This window comes from Desmodus rotundus, chromosome 1 (genome assembly GCF_022682495.2).
Source record: "Desmodus rotundus isolate HL8 chromosome 1, HLdesRot8A.1, whole genome shotgun sequence".
Classification (NCBI taxonomy): Eukaryota; Metazoa; Chordata; class Mammalia; order Chiroptera; family Phyllostomidae; genus Desmodus; species Desmodus rotundus.
In genome coordinates, this window is record NC_071387.1 from 87,034,447 (window position 1) to 87,056,898 (window position 22,452).

The following is a 22,452-nucleotide window of genomic DNA, read 5'->3' on the forward strand; positions in this document are numbered from 1 at the left end:
GGCAGAGGGTAGCAGTATTTGTTGCAGGATGCTCTTGTTGCCTGGGACAGTGTAGGCCACCAGCAGGTACCTATCCAGCAGGCTTAAAGAAAGATATAAAGACTCAAAGAAATCCTGGCATCATTTATGCAGCATTTGTTACATGGCGAGCCCTTTGCACATTTGTCTCATTTAATCCTCCTGACAGCCACATGGGGCCAGTCCTGTTATTGGTGCCCCATTTCTCAGGTATGAAAACTGAGGAGGGAATGGCCTAGGAGCCAGCACTCAGCCCCTAATCTGACCTAAGGCCATGCCTTTTCACCACTCTGAAAGTATGTGCAGTGTAAACAATCAGAAAGATTCAGCAAGAAAGAAGGAGCTCCTACCCTCTGTGACAGCATGGGTGGATCTGGACAGCATCATGCTAAGTGAAATAAGCCAGGTGATGAAAGACAAATACCATATGATCTCACCTTTAAGTGGAACCTAATCAACAAAACAAATAAGCAAGCAAAATATAACCAGAGACATTGAAATTAAGAACAAACAGACAGTAACCAGAGGGAAGGTGGAAGGGGATAATGGGGGGAAGAAGGGGGAGGGTTTTCAGGAACATGTATAAAGGACACATGGACAAAACCAAAGGGGTAGGATCAAGGGTGGGAAGTGGGGTGACTGGTGTGGCAGGGAATGGTGGTTGGGAAATGGAGACAACTGTACTTGAACAACAATAAAAAAATCAAAAGAAAGTTTAAGTGAATACTTTGGGAATTTCTCTAGAACTGTATGAGATGGACTGATGCTTTCATTGGTTGTCTCCCCCCACCATCTCCATCTCCCACCTGATCTCACAGTTTATGCCAGGGTTAGCAACTCACTACTTACTGCCACTAGTTTGGATGGGCACTCTGGGTTGGCTGGAGAGTGATCCTTCCCCATTCTTTAGCCCTTAGCATGGAAGTTCTGGTACCTGCATTTGTATCTTGGTTCACCTGGGGCAGCTCTGATCACCAAAGTCTTCAAACATGATTACTGGCCCTGGCCAGGTAGTTCAGTTGATTAGAGCGTCTTCCCAGTGTGCCAAGGTTGTGGATTCAATCCCCTGTCAGGAATACAAGAATTAACCAATGAATGCATAAATAAGTGGAGCAACAAATCAATATTTCTCTCACTCTCTCTCCCTCCCTCCCTCTCTCTCTCCTCCTCCCTCCCTCCTTCCCTCCCTCCCTCTTCCTTCCTCTCTCTAAAATCAATCAATAAATTTAAAAAAAGAAACATAATTGCTATCCAAGAAGCATTTCAAACTCTGCTTGGTTTTGGTTTCGATTCCTAGGAACTCTAGTGTGCATTTGGAATTAAACCAAACACCTTGGCTGTAAATCCTCACGAGACCTGGTGCCTGCCTGCCTTCTGTCCTCATCTCATGCCACTCTTCAGCCATGACAGCTATTTTTTGTTCTTTGAACATACTTAGCAGCCTTCTGATTCAGAGCTGTTCCCTCTTTCTAGAATGATCTTCCTCCAGATATGTGCTTTTTTTTAGTGATCAGGCAGGAAATGGAAGTCATTATCTGTGCTGGCCTCATGATTATCATGAACTGATGTTTTCTTATTGTGTGTGTTTGTTTACTTATTGCCTCTACACCCTGTTCCCATTGGGACCGCAAATCCCACAGGAGCAGGCATCTGTCCTCATTATTTGTTGGTAAATGTGGAACTTACCAAAGTACTTACTTTGGTAAGGATGATGGGTTAGCATGAAACAAAGTAAAAAATTAACAGCTGCCACCAAAAACCTGATGTGCAAAATGAAGATTAATTAATTAGTTTGGATGTTAGAAATTTTAAGTCTTATAAATTGGTTCCCTCTTAAAAGTTCAGGAATAGCTGACCCCTGTGGTAGTGCCTGCATTTGGTGTCACCTACAAATTAGAAATGGAATGTGAGCTGCAGATGCCAGCTTGATGGGTTCAGAGCATTGGTGGCAAGTTTGCTATGACCAGATAGCCTATGGGGCTCCATGTTTTGTTTTGTTTTCAGGAAAAAGCAAAACAAAGGCTCTTCCCCTGCTCCCCTACCCTGGGATTTGATTATCCTAAGAATTATTCAAGGAGAGTTGTGAATAGCTGTTTCCTTTTGTGCTGCCCTGTAATGCCCTTGGTCCACACCAGAGATAAGCAGTCTAAGAACAGCCTGGGTATGTGAGCCAGTAGGTAGCGCCCTCACCCTCAGTGTTAGAGCTCTGGACTCCTCTTCTGCTTGACCCCTCACTTTAAGCTACTGCAGGGAAGCAGGAATATGGCGTTCACTCCATACTTAATAATTTATCTGATGATTTTTTTTGAGTCTGTAAATGCGGTAATGCTAAACCTTTGTTAATGTAAGAAACGCCCAAACCTGTAAGAATTTTGAGTTTATTTGAGCCAAATCAACAAGTTACTTGGAAACAAAATCTCAATGGATTGAGAAAAATGCTGAAGAGAATGACAGTTTTACACCTTATTTTATACACTAGAATCAAAGGAGGAGGCACAAGGAGTTACATGAAATTCATTGGTGGTAGTTAAGGAGGTGGGAGAGAGCAAAGTGGAGGAATCTCTGTGATTGGATAAAAAGTAAAAGGAATAGACACATACTTCTTTTTATACTGGCGGGTAAAGGATAGTTAACAGTAGACAATTAATGTGATAACAATAACAATGAGGGGATTTGTGGTCTCTGCTCTGGTGGGAGATAGTGCCCTGAGGACTGTGTGTGTGTGAGGGGGGCGGGGATTGCCCTGACATTCCAAATGTATATTATTGTAGATGTAAAAAGAAAATAGATGACTCAGTTAGGGTAAAGATTGACCTTGTCAGAAAAGATAACAGCCTAGGATATGACTACCCACCATGATGTGCTTTTAGCTAGAAAGTTTTAATTTCAGACCATCTATGTCATTACTTTAGGTCTATTATGCAGGCCTCCCCTGAGCTTATCAGGTTTAGAGTGTGGCCCCTTTTTTTATCTACACCTTAGGAACCTGTTATTGTTCTGAAGGCCACACCCGGAAATTGCTGGCCAAAGTAAATAATACATTTCAGTACTGAGAATGGCAAAGCTAAATATAAATGAAGTGAAGCTTGTGGAAAAGAGTTGTTTTTGTTTGCCTTGCTAAACATCTTCCCGCTCATGGAGGGGATAAAACATCCCCTCCATGATTCATTTTCTTGCCTCCCTGTCTTTAGTCTGGGTTGTATCAGGCTGTGGCTTTGCCAAGGCTGGGTTTATCCCAACAAATAAACTGCTGAACTCCCAGTATTGAATGCTGATGAAAGCTTATATACAGGGGAGGCCCAGTTCTAGTCCTTTGTACACACTGGTGTGGCATGTAGAGTGGAGCCTGTGGGGATTTTGTCCACAGTCACCAACCATTGCCCCTGAGTATTTAGGGAAAACAAAGGACTTTCAAATCAATTATTTGGTCATGTGCTTCTTACCTAGAGGTGGCCTGGATATGTCTGTTTATCTTTTCCTTCAGTCACTTTACTAGATAACTTCTTGCCCTTGTTTGTCAGTGATTCTTTCTGGAAGATTATTATCAGGCCACCATAAGAAAAACGTCTTTTGCTATTTTTTAAAATATATTTCGATGTTTGTCCCTTTATCTTTACAGTTTCTAATCTCAGAAAGAAGAATGTTTTACAATGTAAAGCAATGTTTTAGGTGGGTCTTAAAAAACATGTTTATTGGGAGGATGTGTAGAGTAAGGCATTCCAGGTAGAATCAAAGGCCTGAGGAAAGATTTTGAGGTGTGAGATTCGATGATGCATTTGGATCCCTTTGGTGGAGCAATGCTATGATCGATCCCCTGCGGTGTGAAGTTGTAGCTTCCTGGTGAAGCAAACATGCTGATGCTCCCCAGTTTATTAAGCTCAGTGTCTAATTCCCTTTGCCCCCCTTTCCTTTATTAATAATTAGCTAACTACTGATGATAACAAGAGCACTTGGCCCACTGGTACACAGTAACTGCTCAGAAAATTTTAAATTATTATGACTGTCTCTCTAATGACAAAAAGATGCTGTGGAATTTTAGGCATTAATTATATACAGTGACAGGTCATTGGTTTCCGAGTTCTGAAAGCCAGCTTAGTTCTCATATGCAAAACCTTGAGCAATCTGCAGGAAAGCTGATCTTGGTTTCAAGACTTATGTGCTGAATTATCCTGGAAATAAAAAATCTGTAGTTTCTATAAAGTGGAAACAATAGAACAGTTACAGCATAATAGAGGTTACAAAGACTAGTTTTTGTTTTTATCATCAATAATAATGCTTTCCCTTCTGTAGAATTTTTTCCCCTCCATTTAAATTTTACTTATTATTTATTTTCTGCATCTTCATCTTTCAGAGCTTAGCTCATAAGCCATGTCCTAAGGAAAACCATCCTTGGCTTCCCTCACTTTCCAAACAAAGAGTTAGGTCAGGTTTCCTGTAAGCTGAGTTACCTCGCACCTTTGTTGAACTAAGAAACATCCAAACCCATAGAGAATTTTTATGAGTTTATTTGAGCAAGCCTGATGACAATTGCCAGGAAGCAAAATCTCAACAGATTGAGAAAATGCCAGACAATGGCAATTTTGCACCTTACTTTATACATCAGAATCAAAGGAGGAGACTTAAGTAGGTTACATGAAATTCATTGGTGGTAATTTAGGGAGGTGGGAGAAAGCAAAGTGGGGAAATCTCTAGGATTGGATAAGGAGTAAAATGAAGAGACACATACTTGTACATTGGTGGGTATAGGATAGTTAGTAATCAATATTTACAGCACATAGAGATGAGATGTGGGAGAACAAGATAATAATGAGGGGTTCTGTGGTCTCTGCTCTGGTAAGGGTGCCCTGTGGGATCTGGAAGAGGGACATTACTCTGGCATTCCAAAGGAATGTTATCTTGGATGCAGAAAGAATAGACAGGCTCAGTTAAGGTAGAGATTGACCTTTTGTCAAGGAAGATACTGGCCTAGACCTGACTACCTGCCATTACTTACTTTTAATTAGGAAATTTTTTGACCATCCTATGTGAGGTTATTTCCATCTCTGAGTTTGTAAGGCTGCCACATAGGCATTCCCTGAGCTTGTCAGTTTAGTATGTAGCCCCTTTTTCATTCACACTTTGCACGTCCCTTCATTGTACTTATCACCATTGTTATCTAACAAGTAAATGTGTAAAGATCGTCTGCTTTTCTCTTCTGCTGTGTTTGCTGTTGTATTCCTGGTTCCCAGCACATTGTCCACCATGTGGGTACTCAGTAAATGTTGAATGACTGAATGGTACCATAGGATAGTAATTGTTGATAATTATTAATTGCATTAATAAATGTAAAATGGTACTACAGTTTTTATGGTGTAGACACAACTACAAAGCTAGATAATTCTGCTGTTCAGGAGATAGTTGCATCAATTCCTTTTAATTGGTTTTAAAATTTTTGTTTTCAGATTATAAGTAAAAGAAAACAAATTTGGTTCAAATTTGTGCCAAGGCTCATAGACACGTTGAATAAAGTTGTGCTGGTTTGATCTGTGAGGAGCACAGGGAAACAGAGAGGAAGGGCTGAACCTGCTATTATGAAGCTCACTGCTGCTGCAAGTGGTCGCTGCTAATGGAGGTAGCCATGCCAGTAGAATGGGAGAGAAAAATAATTTTGTTTCCTCCTCCTAGAGAGTGAGGGATGGCTTTTGAAGGAGAAGAATGGTCTTCATTCACTTACCAAGACTTTGGGGTTTATGCTGAAGGCCATATTTATTAGTTCCATTGATAAGATTATCCTCTGAAGGATATGTTTGATGTGACTATTTTCTCAAACCTTGAGGCCTCTCTGGTGATTGTGAACAAAGCAGGTTATTTTTGCTACAACAATTCACAGGTGGGTAGATGGCATGAAGCTTGTCTCCCATCTTCACATCCAAATGTGCATGATCCATCCACCTTACAGAGTGTAAGGGCCTAGAATGGGTGTCAGCCACTGATGGAATCCACAGAAAAGGAACAGGAGTGAGTCTCCCCTTTAAGTTTACTCATGTCTTTATAATAGCAAACACCTATGATTTTCTTCCTCTTGCCAGCATTTCTTGACCAATTTTTACATGTAAGCCACTGTGTCAAGCATTGTGCTAGAATGGGAATGCATTTAAAGGGACTACATACCCGGAGGGGGAGCAGATCTGTTTATAGTTATACAAGGAAGCATGTGATAAATGTCATGTTCATAAAATGTGCCTGGAAATTCTAGAGAAAGACTTGGCCCTTGGTTTGGAAGAACAACAGCAAAAAAGCTTACAGAAGAGGTGGCATTGAAGAGCCTGGAAGGTATAAGAAGATCTGTAATGCTAAAGTGAGGCAGAGGACATTCAAGGCTGAGGCAATAGTAAGCACAGAGGCCTGGAGGCTGGAAAAACAGTGCATCTGGAAGGAATTAGGAGGAGACAAGTTAGGAAGATAGTTTAGAGCTTCACTGATTAAAGAACTCAATTCCTGGCAAAGCAATTTAGTTTTATTCAGTACCTATTATTTGCTAGGTGTTTTATGTTCATCTTATGCAGGAGGAAACTAAGCCACAGAAGTGTGACACTACTTGCCAGGAGCATTACCTAGTAACTAGCCTGATCTGACTTCACGTGCTCTGCCCACGACTTGGCTTCTCTCTTAGTTAGGTTAGTTCCTCTAAACCACAGCAGAGTTTCATTTCTAATACTGGGTGTGTGCGTGTAGTTGCTAGAAACCAATTATTATAGAGTGAACATTAGATTCACTTATTTAGGAAACAGAATCAGAATAAAGATTAGGATACTTAATCTTTTCTGCTTACGGAAATCCAAGCCTAATATCCACAGAAAGAGGACCACAGTATCCCACTACTGGAGTGCCATTTCTGCAGTATCTCAGGGACATGAGGCAGGTAACTCATGGGCTAATAAGCATGCTTGGCTCAGTGAGAGCCCTGGACAATTCAGAGATAAAAGAGAGAGGGCATCCAGGTGTCTCCTGAGGGCTCACCACTGAAACAGAGAGCTCATTTATATGCTCTGTGGACTTTTCACATTAAGTGTTTTAAAGGGCATTCTGCAAAACCAAGTGACAAAATCAAGGTTAGACTAAGCTGTCATTGATAACAGACATTAATGAATAAGGTATTTAATTGTCCCTAGGCATTCATATTTCTTTAAAGCTAGCTTTCTCTATATATTATCAAAATAGTGGCTCTAAAATGCTCAAGCTTAACTGCTACAGTAAAAAGTTATATTACAAAAACACAGTTTAGTGATAAATAGTATTAGATCACTATGGATAACTTGCCTGTGGATAATAACTTGGCCATTTGGACAGTGAAGCTTTACCCAGAGGAACCCTTATCACTTGGTGATAACATATCTTCATTGAAGATTGCTTCAGTCAGTTCAGGCTACTGTAACAAAAACACCACAGGCGGTGGCTTAACCAACACACATTCGTTGCTCACAGTTCTGGAGATTGGAAGTCCAAGATCAAGCTATCAGCAGATTTGGTGTCTGCTGAGGACTTCCCAGTTCATAGACAGGTGTGTCCTCACATGGGAGAAGGTCTCTAGGTCCCTTTCTTTATTAAATATATTTTATTGATTATGATATTACAGTTGTCCCATTTTACCCCCCTTTATTCCCCTCTGCCCTGCATACCTCTCTCCCCTGCATTCCCCTCCTTTAGTTCATGTCCATGGGTCAAACATATAAGTTCTTTGGCTTCCACATTTCCTACTATTCTTAACCTCCCCTGTCTATTTTCTACCCACCATTTATGCTGCTGCTTCTCTGTACCTTTTCCCCCTCCCCTCTCCCTGCTGATAACACTCCATGTGATCTCCATTTCTGTGATTCTGTTCCTGTTCTAGTTGTTTGCTTAGTTTGTTTTTTTATGTTAGATTGTTAACAGCTGTGAGTTTGTTGTCATTTTACTGTTCATATTTTTGATCTTCTTTTTCTTAGATAAGTACCTTTAACATTTCATAGAATAAGGGCTGTGCGATGATGAACTCCTTTAACTTGACCTTATCTGGGAAGCACTCTATCTGCCCTTCCATTCTAAATGATAGCTTTGCTGGATAATCTTGGATGTAGGTCTTTGCCTTTCATGTCTTGGAATACTTCTTTCCAGCCCCTTCTTGCCTGCAAAGTTTCTTTTGAGAAATCAGCTGAAAGTCTTATGGGCACTCCTTTGTAGGTAACTGTCTCCTTTTCTCTTGCTGCTTTTAAGATTCTCTCCTTATCTTTAATCTTGGCTAATGTAATTATGATGTGCCAGGGTGTGTTCCTCCTTGGGTCCAACTTCTTTTGAGTTTCCTGTACTTCCTGGAAGTCTATTTCCTTTTCCAGATTGGGGAAGTTCTCCTTCATTATTTTTTCAAATAAGTTTTAAATTTCTTGTTCTTCCTCTTCTCCTTCTGACACATCTATAATTCGGATGTTGGAACGTTTAAAGATGTCCTGGAGGTTCCTAAGCCTCTCCTCATTTTTCTGAATCCTTGTTTCTTCATTCTGTTCTGCTTGAATGTTTATTTCTTCCTTCTGCTCCAAACTGTTGATTTGAGTCTTGGTTTCCTTTCTGTCACTGTTGGTTCCCTGTACATTTTTCTTTATTTCACATAATGCAACCTTCTTTGTTGCCTGGGTCTTTTTTATTATGCTGTTGAAGTACCCAGTGATTTCCTGAAGCATCCTGATTACCAGTGTTTTGAACTGTGCATCTGATAGGTTGGTTATCTCTTTGTCGTTTAGTTGTAGTTTTTCTGGAGCTTTGAACCTTACTTTCATTTGGGACATTTTTCTTTTTGTCTCGGAGCCCCTGTTATGTAGTAAAGAGCCTTAGGTATTCACCAGGTGGGGCAACCCACATTGCTGCGTTGTGATGCTGTATGTGGGGGAGGGGTCCGAGAGGGAACAGTGCCACTTGCTCCGCTCTCTGCTGGTTTTCAGTCACTTCCCCAGCTACCCACAATCAAATTGGGCCTTTCTGGTGCTGATTCTTGATGGGTGGATTTGTGTACATTCTAGAACCCTGTGGGTCTCTTTAGTGAACTCTCCTGTGAGGCTGGGAGTATCTCCCGCTGCAGCCTCAACCCCCACAGGTGTTTTCAGTTAGTGGCTTTGAGGCTTTATTTCCTTGTACTGGAACCCTGGGTTGTGCTGTCTATCTCTCTCCCTAGTTGTTCCTCCCAGTTTATCTGCACGTGAATGTGGGACAGCCCAGTCTGCAAGCCACCGCCTCACCTGGTGCACCAGCCGCTGCCTTGCCACAAGTCCTCTCACCTGGCTGCCTGTCTCCACCCCTCCTACCAGTTTGGATGAGTTTCTTCTTTAACTCCCTGTTTGTTGAACTTCCATACAGTTCGATTTTCTGTCAGTTCTGGCTGTTTTTTGTTTTTAAATTCATTGTTCTTCTTTTTGGCCATGCAAGGAGGCACAGTGTGTCTTCTTACGCCTCCATCTTGGCCAGAAGTCTCTCTAGGTCCCTTTTATAAATACAGTACTCCTATTCATGAGGGCTCCACCCTTATGACCTAATCACCCCCAAAGGCCCCATCTCCTAATACCACCTTAAGGATTACTATTTTAACATGAGGGTTTTTTTTTGCCGGGGTCAGGGAGGATACAAGGTGTCCAACCCATGGCCCTTGGGCCACGTGCGACCCAGGATGGCTATGAATGCGGCCCAACACAAAATCGTAAATTTACGTAAAATCTTTCTGTTGCTCATCAATTTTCATTAGTGTTTGCGTATTTAATGTGTGGCCCACAACAACTCTTCTTCTTCCAGTGTGGCCCAGAGATGCCAAAAGTTTGGACATCACTGGTAGTCTATAACACAAAGTCTGGAGCAGTAGGCTAAGTTCAGATTTTGCATTTTATACAGTACCTCAGTACTCCTCGTTAATTTGTTCTGGAACTTGTGACGAGTGCTGAAACCGAGGAGTACGGAATGATGCGTCATTTTCTCTTGCCGGGCAGCAGTGTGACTCATACAAGTTCTAACAAGTGCAGGAGTCCCAAGCAAGTACTGAGTGCTAAAACATTTTTTCCTCATCAAAGTGCAACAAGTACAAGGTTTGACAAGTTCTGAAGTCAATGAGTACCAAGGTATGACTGTAGTTTCCGTTATATTGCTGTGGTCATTCCAAACATAAACTTACCCAGAGATGGGGAAAATATTGAAGGCTGGTAAAGGTGGTTAGCAATGGAGTTGACAGAATTTGAGAGAAGTAAATAATTCTTGACGCTAGAACCCCTTTCTCTTTAAGGGATGAGGAGAGTCCTTCAACCTTTTGTGTTATTTGGTTTTAAGAAATTATGGCGTTTTCCTTCATAGAATTCCTGGCTTGGGAGCTGTCTACTTGAGTTGCCAGGAGGGGCATTTGATAGCTGAAGGTCTGTTTGGGAGTGGAGTGAATTATTTTGGGGGTCTTGTGTAGCCCTGGGCACTTATAACTGAAAAGTAGTAAAGATTTCCATTAGCACTGACCTAATGCCAAAGCAAAACACTGCTTATGAAGGCAGTCTGAGTTATTGTTTCTTGACTCTCTCTTGTGATTCATGTACTGAGTCATATTCCTTATCAACAATGCCAAGGATATGAGAAGATGAAATTATTCTCATAGGTTGCAGTTAACTCTGAGTTTATTATGTATGGAGGGTCCTGTATCCTGTTGAAAAATGGTTATTTTATGTTTTAATGATTTTTATTATAAAAATAGTGTACTCATTTGAAAAATTCCAATAATATAATAATATAGAACTTCAATAAAAAGTCCCCAAATCAAAGTAATCTGCACTGTCTCCTCCCCTCCAAAAACCCACACTGTTCACAATTACATATTTTTCTTGATTTTTTCTTCTCTCTACTAAAAAATATTCAATCATAATGCTCATTCATTCAGTCATGATGCCCTCTGCCTCTCTCTTCTGCCCTCCTTCCCTCCTTATCTATATCCTTGTATATACACACAGTTTTTTTCCCTCCTGCCCTCACTGAAATGAGATTGTGTCTTCTACAATGTTTTTCAGTTTGCTTTTTTCACTGATCAGTAAATCTGGGACTTTCTGTCCTCTCCCCTCCCATTCATTCATGTCCACCCCTACAGATCCACCTCATTCTTTGTGTCGGCTGTTCAGTGTTCTCTTTCTTTCTTTTGTCTTGTTAGCAAGTGTTGTAAATTATTTCCCCAACACCCACATCTACATTTACCCCCAAATTCCTTTTGAAAACTATTTGGATTCTTTCTAGTTTGTTGCTCTTGCAGAAACCTTCATCTTAATTCAGGGCATTTTTGAAGCTTTCCCACAGTTGGCCAGCTCACTGTTTTTTTAGTCTCTTAGAGTATGGAACCCTTTTGTTCAGATTGTTGTGTGCAGAGCCCCCATATACAAAGCAGACAGCAGTGGGGCACTTCAGGGAGGCAAGTTGTGGAAGCCTGTGACCCCAGGGTTATTTACAGGTGTTGGAAAAGGCCTATGAGCACATTTTTTAAGAAGAATTCTTTTGGGAAGAATCCATGCAAGTGGAGGTGCCTAGAGACCTTGAACCCTAAGTATGGCTCATTTCATGGAGAGGCTGATCAGAGAGGAATCTTTCTGGCATCATTGGCTGTGGGGTGCAAAGCAGCACTGCAGGCCCCGGAAGGTGTATGCTACCCTCAGCTTAGTGTCTCACCTCATGCAAACAATGAGAGTGGCCATTCCTTAGAACACTAGGAATGTGTGAATCCACAGCCGTGAGTAGACCTTACTCATACCCATCCCCAGTTGCCCTGATCTGGTAAAGAAGGAAGGGGAGTCTTCTCAAATTCCCTCAGACCATCTACCTATCTACCCTCCTGTCTCACTTTCTACATTTCTGTGATTAAATATTTCACAACAAACTTGTATTGCTTTTTGTATGCTAAAGAAAAATTATTTATGGAAATTTAAATTAAAATTCTAAAACAGTAACCTAGCATTGAATGGAAGATCCTGGCTCCCCTCACCTTCAGCCACCACTCATTCCTATATCACACCAATAGTTTGGCATCATCTTGCCTCATGCTTCATCTATCTACATAGTATATGTACTATTTTTCTTGTGAAGATAGGATTATGCTCTATACAGCTGTACAAATATTCACATGTTACCACACACATCTTTATACAATAAAACATACAGATTTACAGTCATGTGTCACTTAACCATGTGGATCCGTTCTGAGAAAGGCGTTGTTAGGTGGTTTTGTCATTGTACAAAAATCATAGAGTGAGTGCAGTTACATTAGACTATGTAGTACAGCCTGGTTCTCCTGGGCTGCAAGTCTGTGCAGCATGTTATGTATAGTTGCAGTGTGTTGCACTTCCATATTACAGTGGCTGGAATATCACTAGGACATAGGAATTTTTCAGCTCCCTTATAATCTTATAGGACCACTATCACATATATGGTTCATGATTGACTAAAACATCATTACAGGTGCATGACTGTACCTTGTTCTCTTTATTAGTTACATCATTTCCACTGTGTCAGTGCAACAGTTTCTTTAGTTCCTTATTGTTGGATTGTTTTCAGTTTTTCTGCAACTAAGCTTAGAGTTAATGTAAACATGCCTTCATCCAAAGGGAACCCTAGTCTCCATTATTTCTGGTAATAGGCCGCATAGGTCATTTGGGTACAGTTTACCCACTATCTTCAACTGAGTGATTTTTTTACAGTTCTTAGGCACATCCCAGGGTTTTCTTTCTTCCTTTTTTTTTTTTTTAATTATTTTATTCTTGTACAATTACAGTTCTTGGCATTTTCTCCGCACCCCTCTACCCTAACCCAGCCAAACCCACCTCACTCCCCTACTTCTACCCTCCCCCTTGGTTTTGTCCATGTATCCTTTATAGTAGTTCCTGAAAACCCTTCTCCCTACTATCAGTTCCCCCATCCCCTCTGGCGATAGTTAGATTGTTCTCAACTTCAATGTCTCTGGTTATACTTCGTTTGCTTTTTTCTTCTGTTGACTATGTTCCAGTTAATGGTGAGATCATATGGTATTTCTGTTTCGCTGCCTGGCTTATTTCACTTAGCATAATGCTCTCCAGTTCCACCCATGCTGTCACTAAGGGTATGAGCTCCATCTTTCTCTCTGCTGTGTAGAATTCCATTGTGTAAATGTACCATAGTCTTTGATCCACTCATTTACTGATGGACACTTAGGTTGCTTCCAGTACTTGGCTATTGTAAATTGTGCTGCTATGAACATTGGGGTGCATAGGTTCTTTTGGATTGGTGTTTCAGGGCTCTTAGGGTATAATCCCAGCAGTGGAATTACCAGGTCAAAAAACAGTTCCATTTTTAGTTTTCTGAGGGAATTGCATACTATTTTCCACAGTAGCCGCACCAGTCTGCATTCCCACCAACAATGTACTAGGGTTTCCTTTTCTCCGCATCATCTCCAACATTTGTTGATTTGTTTATGACGGCCACTCTGACTGGTGTGGGATGGTACCTCACTGTAGTTTTATTTTGTATCTCTCCTATGGGTAGTGATGCTGAGCATCTTTTCATATGTCTCTGGGCCCTCTGTATGTCTTCCTTGCAGAAGCGTCTGTTCAAGTCCTTTGCTCATTTTTTAATTGGGTGGTTTCTCTTCCTGGAGTGGAGTTGTGTGGATTCTTTATATATTTTGGAGATCAGACCCTTGTCTGAGGTATTGTTGACAAATAGGTTTTCACATACTGTTGGTTCTCTTTTCATTTTAATGCTATTTTCTTTAGCCATGCAGAAGCTTTTTATTTAGGTGAGGTCCCATTTCTTTATTCTTTCCTTTATGTCCCTTGCTTTACGGGACATGTTTGTGAGGATGTTGCTGTATGGAATGTCTGAGATTTTCATGCCGATGTTTTCCTCTAGGACTTCTTTGGTGTTACGACTTATATTTATGTCTTTTATCCAGCTTGAATTTAGTTTTGTGAATGGCGTAAGGTGGTGATCAAGTGACATTTTTTTGCACGTAGCTGTCCAGATCTCCCAACACCACCTGTTGAAGAGGCAATTTTTGCTCCATTTTATGCTCCTGCCTCCTTTGTCAAATATTAATTAACCGTAAAGACTTGTTTTTATTTCTGGGCTCTCTGTTCTGTTCTGTTGGTCTATGTGCCTGTTTTTATGCCAGTACCAGGCTGTTTGGATTACAGTGGCCTTGAAATACAGTTTGGTATCAGATATTGTGATCCCAACCTGCTTTGTTCTTCTTTCTCTAAATTGCTGAAGCTATTTGTGGTCATTTATGGTTCTAAATAAATTCTGAAATGTTTGTTCTATATCTGTGAAATATGTCATGGGTACCTTAGTAGGGATTGCATTGAATCTTTAAATTGCTTTGGGTAGAATGGCCATTTTGATGATGTTAATTCTTCCAATCCATGAACATGGTACATGCTTCCATTTGTTTGTGTCTTCCTTAATTTCTTTCTTCAGGGTTGTGTAGTATTCTGAGTGCAGGTGTTTCACCTCCTTGGTTAGGTTTATTCCTAGGTACTTTATTTTTCTTCTTGCTATATCGAATCGGATTTTTTTCCTGATTTCTGTTCCTGATGTTTCCTTGTTGCTGTACAAGAATGCCTTTGATTTCTGAATATTGACTTTGTATCCGGTTGTTTTGCATTTTCATTTATTAGGTCGAGCAGTTTTTTTGGTGGAGTCTATAGGATGTTCCAAGTACACTATTGTGTCACCTCAAACAATGAGTGTTTCGTCTCCTCCTTTCCAATTTGGATGCCTTTTGTTTCTTTTTCTTGTCTGATTGCTGTGGCTACGACTTCCAATACTATGTTGAATAGGAGTGGTGAGAGAGGGCATCCTTGTCTTGTTCCTGATCTTAGTGGGAAAGCTCTAAGTGTTTGTCCATTGAGTATGATGTTGGCTGTAGGTCTCTCATATATGGCCTTTATTGTGTTGAGGAATGCTCCCTCTCTTCCCACTTTGCTGAGTGTTCTTATCATAAATGGGTGCTGTACCTTATCAAATGCTTTTTCCGCATCTCTTCATATGATCATATGATTTTTGTGTTTGCTTTTGTCTATGGGGTGTATCATGTTTATTGATTTGCAAATATTTCATCATCCTTGCATCCTTGGGGTGAATCCCACTTGACCATGGTGTATGATCTTTTTAATGTATTGCTGGATGCACTTTGCCAATGTTTTGTTGAGGATTTTAACATTTATATTCATCAGTGATGTTGGCCTGAAGTTTTCTTTCTTTGTTATGTCTTTATCTGGTTTGGGGTTTAGGATTATGTTGGCTTCATAAAAAAAGCTTGGGAGTCTTCCCTCTTCTTGAATTTTTTGAAATAATCTGTGGAGGATGGGGGTTAGCTCTCCCTTAAATGATCTGTGGAATTCTCCTGTAAAATTGTCTGGTCCAGGTCTTTGGTATGTCGGGAGCTTTTTGATTACTGTTTCTATTTCATCAGGTGTTATTGGTCTGTTCAGGCTATCTGGTTCTTCTTCATTGAGTTTTGGAAGTTTGTATTTTTCTAGAAATTTGTCAATTTCACCTAGGTTTTCAAATTTCTTGGCATATAGTTCTTCGTAGTAATTTCTTACAGTCCTTTGTCTTTCATTTCTGATTGTGTTTATTTGGGTCTTCTCTCTTTTTTTCTTGATGAGACTGCTTAAAGGTTTGTCAATTTGTTTATTTTTTCTAAGAACCATCCCCTGGAGTAATTGATCCTTAGAATTGTGCTTTTAGTCTCTATGTCATTTAATTCTGCTGTGATCTTGGTTATTTCCTTCCTTGTACTTGCTCTGGGTTGTCTTTGTTGGTGTTCCTCGAGTTCTTGTAGGTGTATGGTTAGGTTATTTATTTGAAATGTTTCTGTTCTTTTTAGGTAGGTCTATATTGCTATGAAGTTCCCTCTCATACTGTCTTTGCTGTGTTTCATAGGTTTTGGATTTTTGGGAGTTCATTCTCGTTTGTTTCCAGAAACTTTGATTTCTTCCCTAATCTCATTCTTGACCCATTCATTGTTTGATAGCATGCTATTCAGTCTCCATATTTTTCAGTGTTTTGGGTTTTTTTTCCTTGAGGTTTGTTTCTAGTTTCAGTCCCTTGTGGTCAGAGAAAAAGCTTGGTATGATTTCAGTTTTCTTGAACTTGTTGAGGCTTGTTTTGTGTCCTATCATGTGGTCTTTCTTTGAAAATGTTCCATGTGCACTTGAAAAGAATGTGTTATTTTGCTTCTTTTGGATGAAAGGCTCTATAATCAGTTTAGTCCACTTCATGTATTGAATTGTTCAATGCCACAATATCTTTGTTGATATTTTGTTTGGAAGATCTGTCCATCTTTGACAGTGGGGTGTTAAAATCCCCTACTATAATTGTGTTGCTGTCAATATCTTTCTTGAAGACATCCTAGATTTTTTTTATGTATTGGGGGCTTCTATGTTGGGAGCATATATATTTACAATGTTTATGTCTTCTTGGTGGATTCTTCCTTTGAGTATTATGAAGTGACCTGCAGGGTCTCTCTCTCTCTCTCTCTCTCTCTCTCTCTCTTTTTTAACATTACAAAACCTAACTTTAAAAAAATTTTTTTTTAATATATTTATTGATTATGCTATTACAGTTGTCCTATTTCCCCCCCTTCACTCCATCCTGCCGACCCACTGCCTCCCACATTCACCCCCTATAGTTCAAGTCCATTGGTGATACTTATAAGTTCTTTTGCTTCTACATTTCCTACACTATTCTTACCCTCCCCATGTCTGTTTTCCACCTATCATTTATGCTACTTTCTCTGTAACTTTCCCCCCTCTCTTACCCTCCTACTCACCTACTGAATAACCGTCCATGTGATCTCCATTTCTGGGTCTCTGTTTATGGCCCTTCTTTTGAAGTCTATTTTGTGTGACATGAATATCGCTACCTTTGCTTTTTTTCCCTGTCCGTTTGCTTGGGAAATTTGTGTCCAGCCCTTCACTCTCAGGCTGTGTAGGTCTTTTGTCCTGGGGTGGGTCTCTTGTAGGCAGTGTATCTGTGGGTCATGCATTCTTATTCATTCAGCTATTCTGTGTCTTTTGATTGGAGCATTTAAACCATTTACGTTTAAGATTATTATTGATACGTACTTTTGATTGTCATTTTTTTGTACCTGTGTTCGTCTTCTCTGTGTCTTTTCCTTCCTTTTTTAAAGCAGTCAGTTTAGCATCTCTAGCAGAGCTGGTTTGGAGGAGGTGTATTTTATACTTTTTTTGTCTGGCAAGCTCCTTATTTAGCCTTTTGACTTGATTGAGAGCCTTGCTGGGTAAAGATACTTGGTTGCAGGCCTCTGGTTCTCATTACTTGGAATATTTTTTGCCATTCTCTTCTTGCATGGAGCATTTCTATTGAGAAGTCAGTTGCTAACCTTATTGGGGCTCCCTTGTATGTTACTTCCTGTTTCTCCCTTGCTGCCTTTAAGATCCTTTCTTTGTCTTGGAATTTTGCCATTTTAAGTATGATGTGTCTTGAAGTGGGTGTCTTTAGGTTCCTCTTGCTTGGGGCTCTCTGTGTTTCCTGGATTTGGGTGACTTTTTCTCTCATCATATTAGGGAAATTTTCCATCATTCTTTTTCCAAACAGGTTTTCTATCCCTTGCTCTTCTCCTTCTGGTATCCCTATTATATGGATATTATTACGTTTCATGTTGTCCTGTGTTTCCCTGAATCCCTCTTCAATTCTTTCTCACCCTCTTTTTGTTTTCTTGCTCATTCTCGGTGTTTTTTTTCTAACTTTTCCTTCAGCTCGCTGATACAATCCTCTGCTTCATCTAGTCTGCTTTTGAATCCTTCTACTGTTTTCTTCAGTTCAGAAATTTTATTCTTCATTTCCTCTTGGCTCTTGTTGATAGTTTCTATTTCCTTTTTCATGTTGATTTAGTTTGCAGTGAGTTCATTGTAGTTTCCCTGTAGGTTTTTGTAATTCTCTGTGAGCTCATGAAGCTTCCTTACAACCAATGCTTGGATCTCAGCATCTGATAGTTGACTTGCCTCTTTTCCATTTAGCATTGTTTCTCAGAGTTCCTCCTTTCCTTTCATTTGGGGATTGTTTCTTTGTCTTCCCTTTGTTTGTGAGACTCTGTTAGCCTCTGCTTCTTAAGTTGCTCTGTTCTGACATCCTGGAGTTATGGTGTAAACTTCTGTCGTAGAATACCTGTGAGATTCAGTGGTACAGTCTCCTTGATTTCCCAAGCTCCCTGATCTTGCGCTGTGGTTTATGTTGTCTCTGTATGTCTTTGGTTTTCAATTGATGTTGGGTCTTTCATTGGTGGGTTCTTCCTGTTTATCTAAGGATCAGTCTGTCCACCACCTGTTGTTTTCTGTTGTCCACATGTGAGCAGGTTGTGTTGGAGCTGTTTCTTCCATGGGTACAGGATTTTGAGACTTTTCTCTCACTCTCGTTCAGTTGTTTATTCTGAGTAAATTCTCCACTATTTAGTTGTATTTCCAGATAGGTCCTGGGTTTAGTTCGTGTGACTTCCCTCCCTTCTTCACCTCCTTCTGTTCTTATCTGTTCATGTTGCCTTCGTTGGTGGGTTTCCTCTTCCAGGAGGTATCCTGGTGTTCACAGGTTCTACCTACTGTTTTTTTGTGATAGATTTGAGGGGGAAGGTGAAATGGTTTAAGACAGCAGGAGTGTATTCTATGATATTTAAAGTGCCAGCCCTAAGTGAAGAGATAGGGAATCTTTTGGATCTGTATAGTGTTAACTGTGATAATTCATCCATGCAGCTACTTTTTAGAAAGGGTGGAAAGAAGATAAGACTCTTGTTGTGGGGGGGAAGGATTGTGATTTGTATCTAGAATGCTGTGAGCTTGTGGAGTTTCAGACTATGAGGTAAAATGAGAGTAAAGGGTAGAAAATAGGTGTAATGTATGAAAGAATACAGTTAACCACACCAGCACTAAAGTTCAGCAAACAGTGAAGTAGGCTGAGATCTAAGAGGGGTTCTGTGCAGTATTTACAGATGTATGGAACAGCAGTTATATACAATAGTAATGGAGCAACAATCATATGACAGAATGTATGTGGTCGGGATAACTAGAATAGGGTGTATAGGTCCTAGAGTAGTGTGCTAATGGAACATAAGTGAAGTGAAAGCCAATGATTTGACAATACACTGTGAAAGAGCGAACAAGGGGAAACCAGCAAATAATGCAAATTAATCAGTCAAGTGAAGAAGACTAAACATATAGGGGAGAAATACAAAAATACTAATAAAATGAGTGATGTAAGGATGACGCAGATCTCGGCCCACAAGATCTGCTGTTGAGGTTTCAGTATTCCAATACACATACACAGGGACTGCAGAGGTCCTGTGGGGGAAAAGGACTGGGTGGCCACCCTCTCAAGAGGATAGTGCCTGTGATTGCCTCAGCCGCTCCCTCAAGGGGGGAGCGCCCAGAGCCTTGCCTTGACCGGCCTTTATAGGTTTTTCAGGCCCTTAACATCAAAGAAGGTTCTCTTTTACTATACAAAGGTTTGTCTTGGGTTATCTTTTGCTGATACCAAAGAGGATGTCACTGAATACATCAAAGGGGGATATTTGCAATGTAAAAGGAGAAATGGTCCAAACAGCTATGTCCTATACCTGGAGGGTCTAGCCCAGATTCTGTAAAGATAAAAATACTCAGTAAACACTTGCTTCCTCAATTCGGGGTGAGGGAGTTTTTTAGCTAGAGCAAGTCTCATAGCAGCGTGGGTACAATGCAGGCCTGATTTCCCACTGGAGAACTTATCCATGGACGTGGGTCCTGCCCACCAACCTCGCTCCCCACTGGCTTTTCTGAGTGGGGGCTGAGCCACATTTCCCACGCTTGGAACGGTTCCCTACATAAGAATAATGAAAAAAGTAAAAATACAAGTACTTAATAACTTCCAACTTCTCTGGAGTAGCAAAGTGAAATTTGTTTCACTGTCTCAGCTGCTGGGATGCCCCCTCTTTGGGTCCAACTCTGGTCTTTTCAGAGTTCCAGGTTTTATTGTCTCACTTGTAGGGATTAAAAAAAAGAGAAGGGAGGAAGAAGAGATATAAAGGGAAAGAGAGAAGGAATAGAACAAGAAAGAAGGAAAGAGAGGAAGAAGGTGTTAAAGGAAAAAAAAGGTAAAATAATAATAAATAATTACTTAAAAAAAAACAAAAGCCTCCTGCTGGCTTCAAATTGACCAACCCAGTTTTTCTGGTCTATTTGGCTGCAGCAGACTCAGGGGGCTTAGGTTAGCTCTTCTGTGTTCAGACTAGTGCTGGGGCAGCCTCCAGCCCAGCTGTCAAGTAGCCCCTGGTCCCACAGCTTCAGGCAAGCACCCTCCTGGGGGCTGTGGGTGTGCTAGTGAGGCCTTCTGTGGTGCGAACTCTCCCTGGTGCCTAGAATGTGGTCTCAGGTCCCTCGGAGGTGAGCACTCTCCCTGTGCCTGGCATTTGGGCTCGCTTATCCCCATACCCCCGAGGGAGTGCCAGACATTGGGGTGGAGAGGAGGCTGGAGCTGCTGCTGCAGGATAATTCCCCAGACTGCCCCCGAGTATATCTTTCTTTTCTTTTCTTTTTTTCTTTCACTTTTTCTTTTTGAGAAAATCTTCCTGCTCCATTCTGCCACTCCATACAAGGAACAGCCTGTCCTCTTACACAGCCCACCTCTCAAGCTAGACAGGGGACTGTCAGGGTCAGGGTCAGACACAGCCCAACTCTCAACTCTCCCCAGCCCGCTCCCACAGTCTCCATGGATTTACCACTTCATCCTTATTCCCCTCCCTGCGACTTCAAGCAACTGGGTCTCTCTCAGTGCTGCTCAAACCTTGTTTGGCAGGGGAGGGAGACGTTAACCCTGCTCTCCCCCAGGAGTGGACTCTGCTCCCACCTATCTTGCCCCCAACTTCCCAGTCCCCCAGTATTTTCTAGTGACATACATTTTGTTGACCCTTGAGTAATTTTAATAGCTTTATGCTTGGGGTGTTATTTGATTTCATCATGTCCTTGAAGAGGTTTTTGGAATATCATGTTTCTTTGGTGTTCTTCAGAAACAGGAGAGTCTGAAATCTGAGATGGGAAATGATCAAAAGTTCTGGGATAACTATCTAAGCAGCATCACTGGCTCCGCCTCATTATGCAGGTGAAATGATGAGGCAGACTGCTTGTTGCTGACCACTTATGTTTGCTTCTGGCTGAATGTGTCCTGGTTAAATCTTTCAGACTGCACCAGTCGCTATTGGAAAGTCACATTTAGCATTTACCTGAAGGATTTAGAACAATTATTTTTAAACCTGCATATTATAATGTTCACTAGAGAAAGTTGTTTTAAAAAAGAAATAGACTAAATGTTAAGATGTTAAATTTCACGTCTTTAGCATAAAATATATTGGGAAGGAAAAGCAAATGGACCAGATTTCACTTTGTAGCTATAAAAAAGAAAAATATACTTCATGTACAGAGATGGAATAATCAGTAAGATATGTTAAGTAGGGGAGAGGGAAGTGGCAAAATTGTGTCTATTAGTTAACTCTATAAAAAGAAAGAAGGAAAGGTAAAGGGAAAATGTGTTTGCTTCTGTAGTCTTAGGAGCATACCCAAGCTACAGGTAGTATTCTTTGTCTCTGGGAACGGGAACTAGATGGTGGGAGCAGGAGTGAGAAGACGTGTTAGTTTATTTTTTAAGTTACTTTTCTAAGTCTCTATCTTGGATAGTCTGATTGAATATATTTAAGGTGGGTCCTGGGAATATATATCTATCTTGACACACACACACACACACACACACAGAAGATCTGTCAGGAAAAAGTCTAGCCATTGTTAACATAATGAGAACAGTTTCCACTGTGTAGATATAACCTGGCAGCCAAGGAGAGTGGACTGGAATGCACATGGATGAACAATGACAACTTTACTGTGCTACTCAGTGGGGGTAGTGGACACCATTGAGTGAGCATGAGCATGTGTACTGTGTGGCCGTCACATTGAAAATGACCGTGCAAGTAAAACAATGAATCTGCATCAAATTTTGTGTTAAGCTTGAACATTCCTCTGCAGAAACTATTCAGATGATTCAGAAGGCTGCAGCTATGGGCAATGGGTGATTGGCAGCTTCATCAACAAGAACGTGCTCGCTCATGCATTACGTCTCATGCAGAGTGTTTTGGTGAAACATCAAATCACCCAGGTTACTCATCCCCCGTTACAGCCCAGATTTGGTGCCCTTTGACTTCTGACCTTTCCCAAAACTAAAATCACCTTTGAAATGGCAGAGATTTCAGATCATCAGTGAGATTCAAGAAAATATGATGGGGCAGTTGATGGCAATTGGGAGAATTGTGTGAAGTCCCAACATGCCTACTTTGAAGGGGACTAAAGTGTCATTGTCCTATGTGCCGTGTTTCTTATGTCTTGTATTTTCTTCAATAAATGTTTCTATTTTTCA

General features: G+C 40.8%; 1 protein-coding gene across 6 annotated transcripts in view; it reads left to right on the top strand.

The window, feature by feature from the left end:
• VPS35L (VPS35 endosomal protein sorting factor like) overlaps positions 1–22,452 on the top strand; it is a 159,352-nt gene that overhangs the window by 106,604 nt on the left and 30,296 nt on the right. The gene's annotated exons all lie outside the window — the stretch shown is intronic.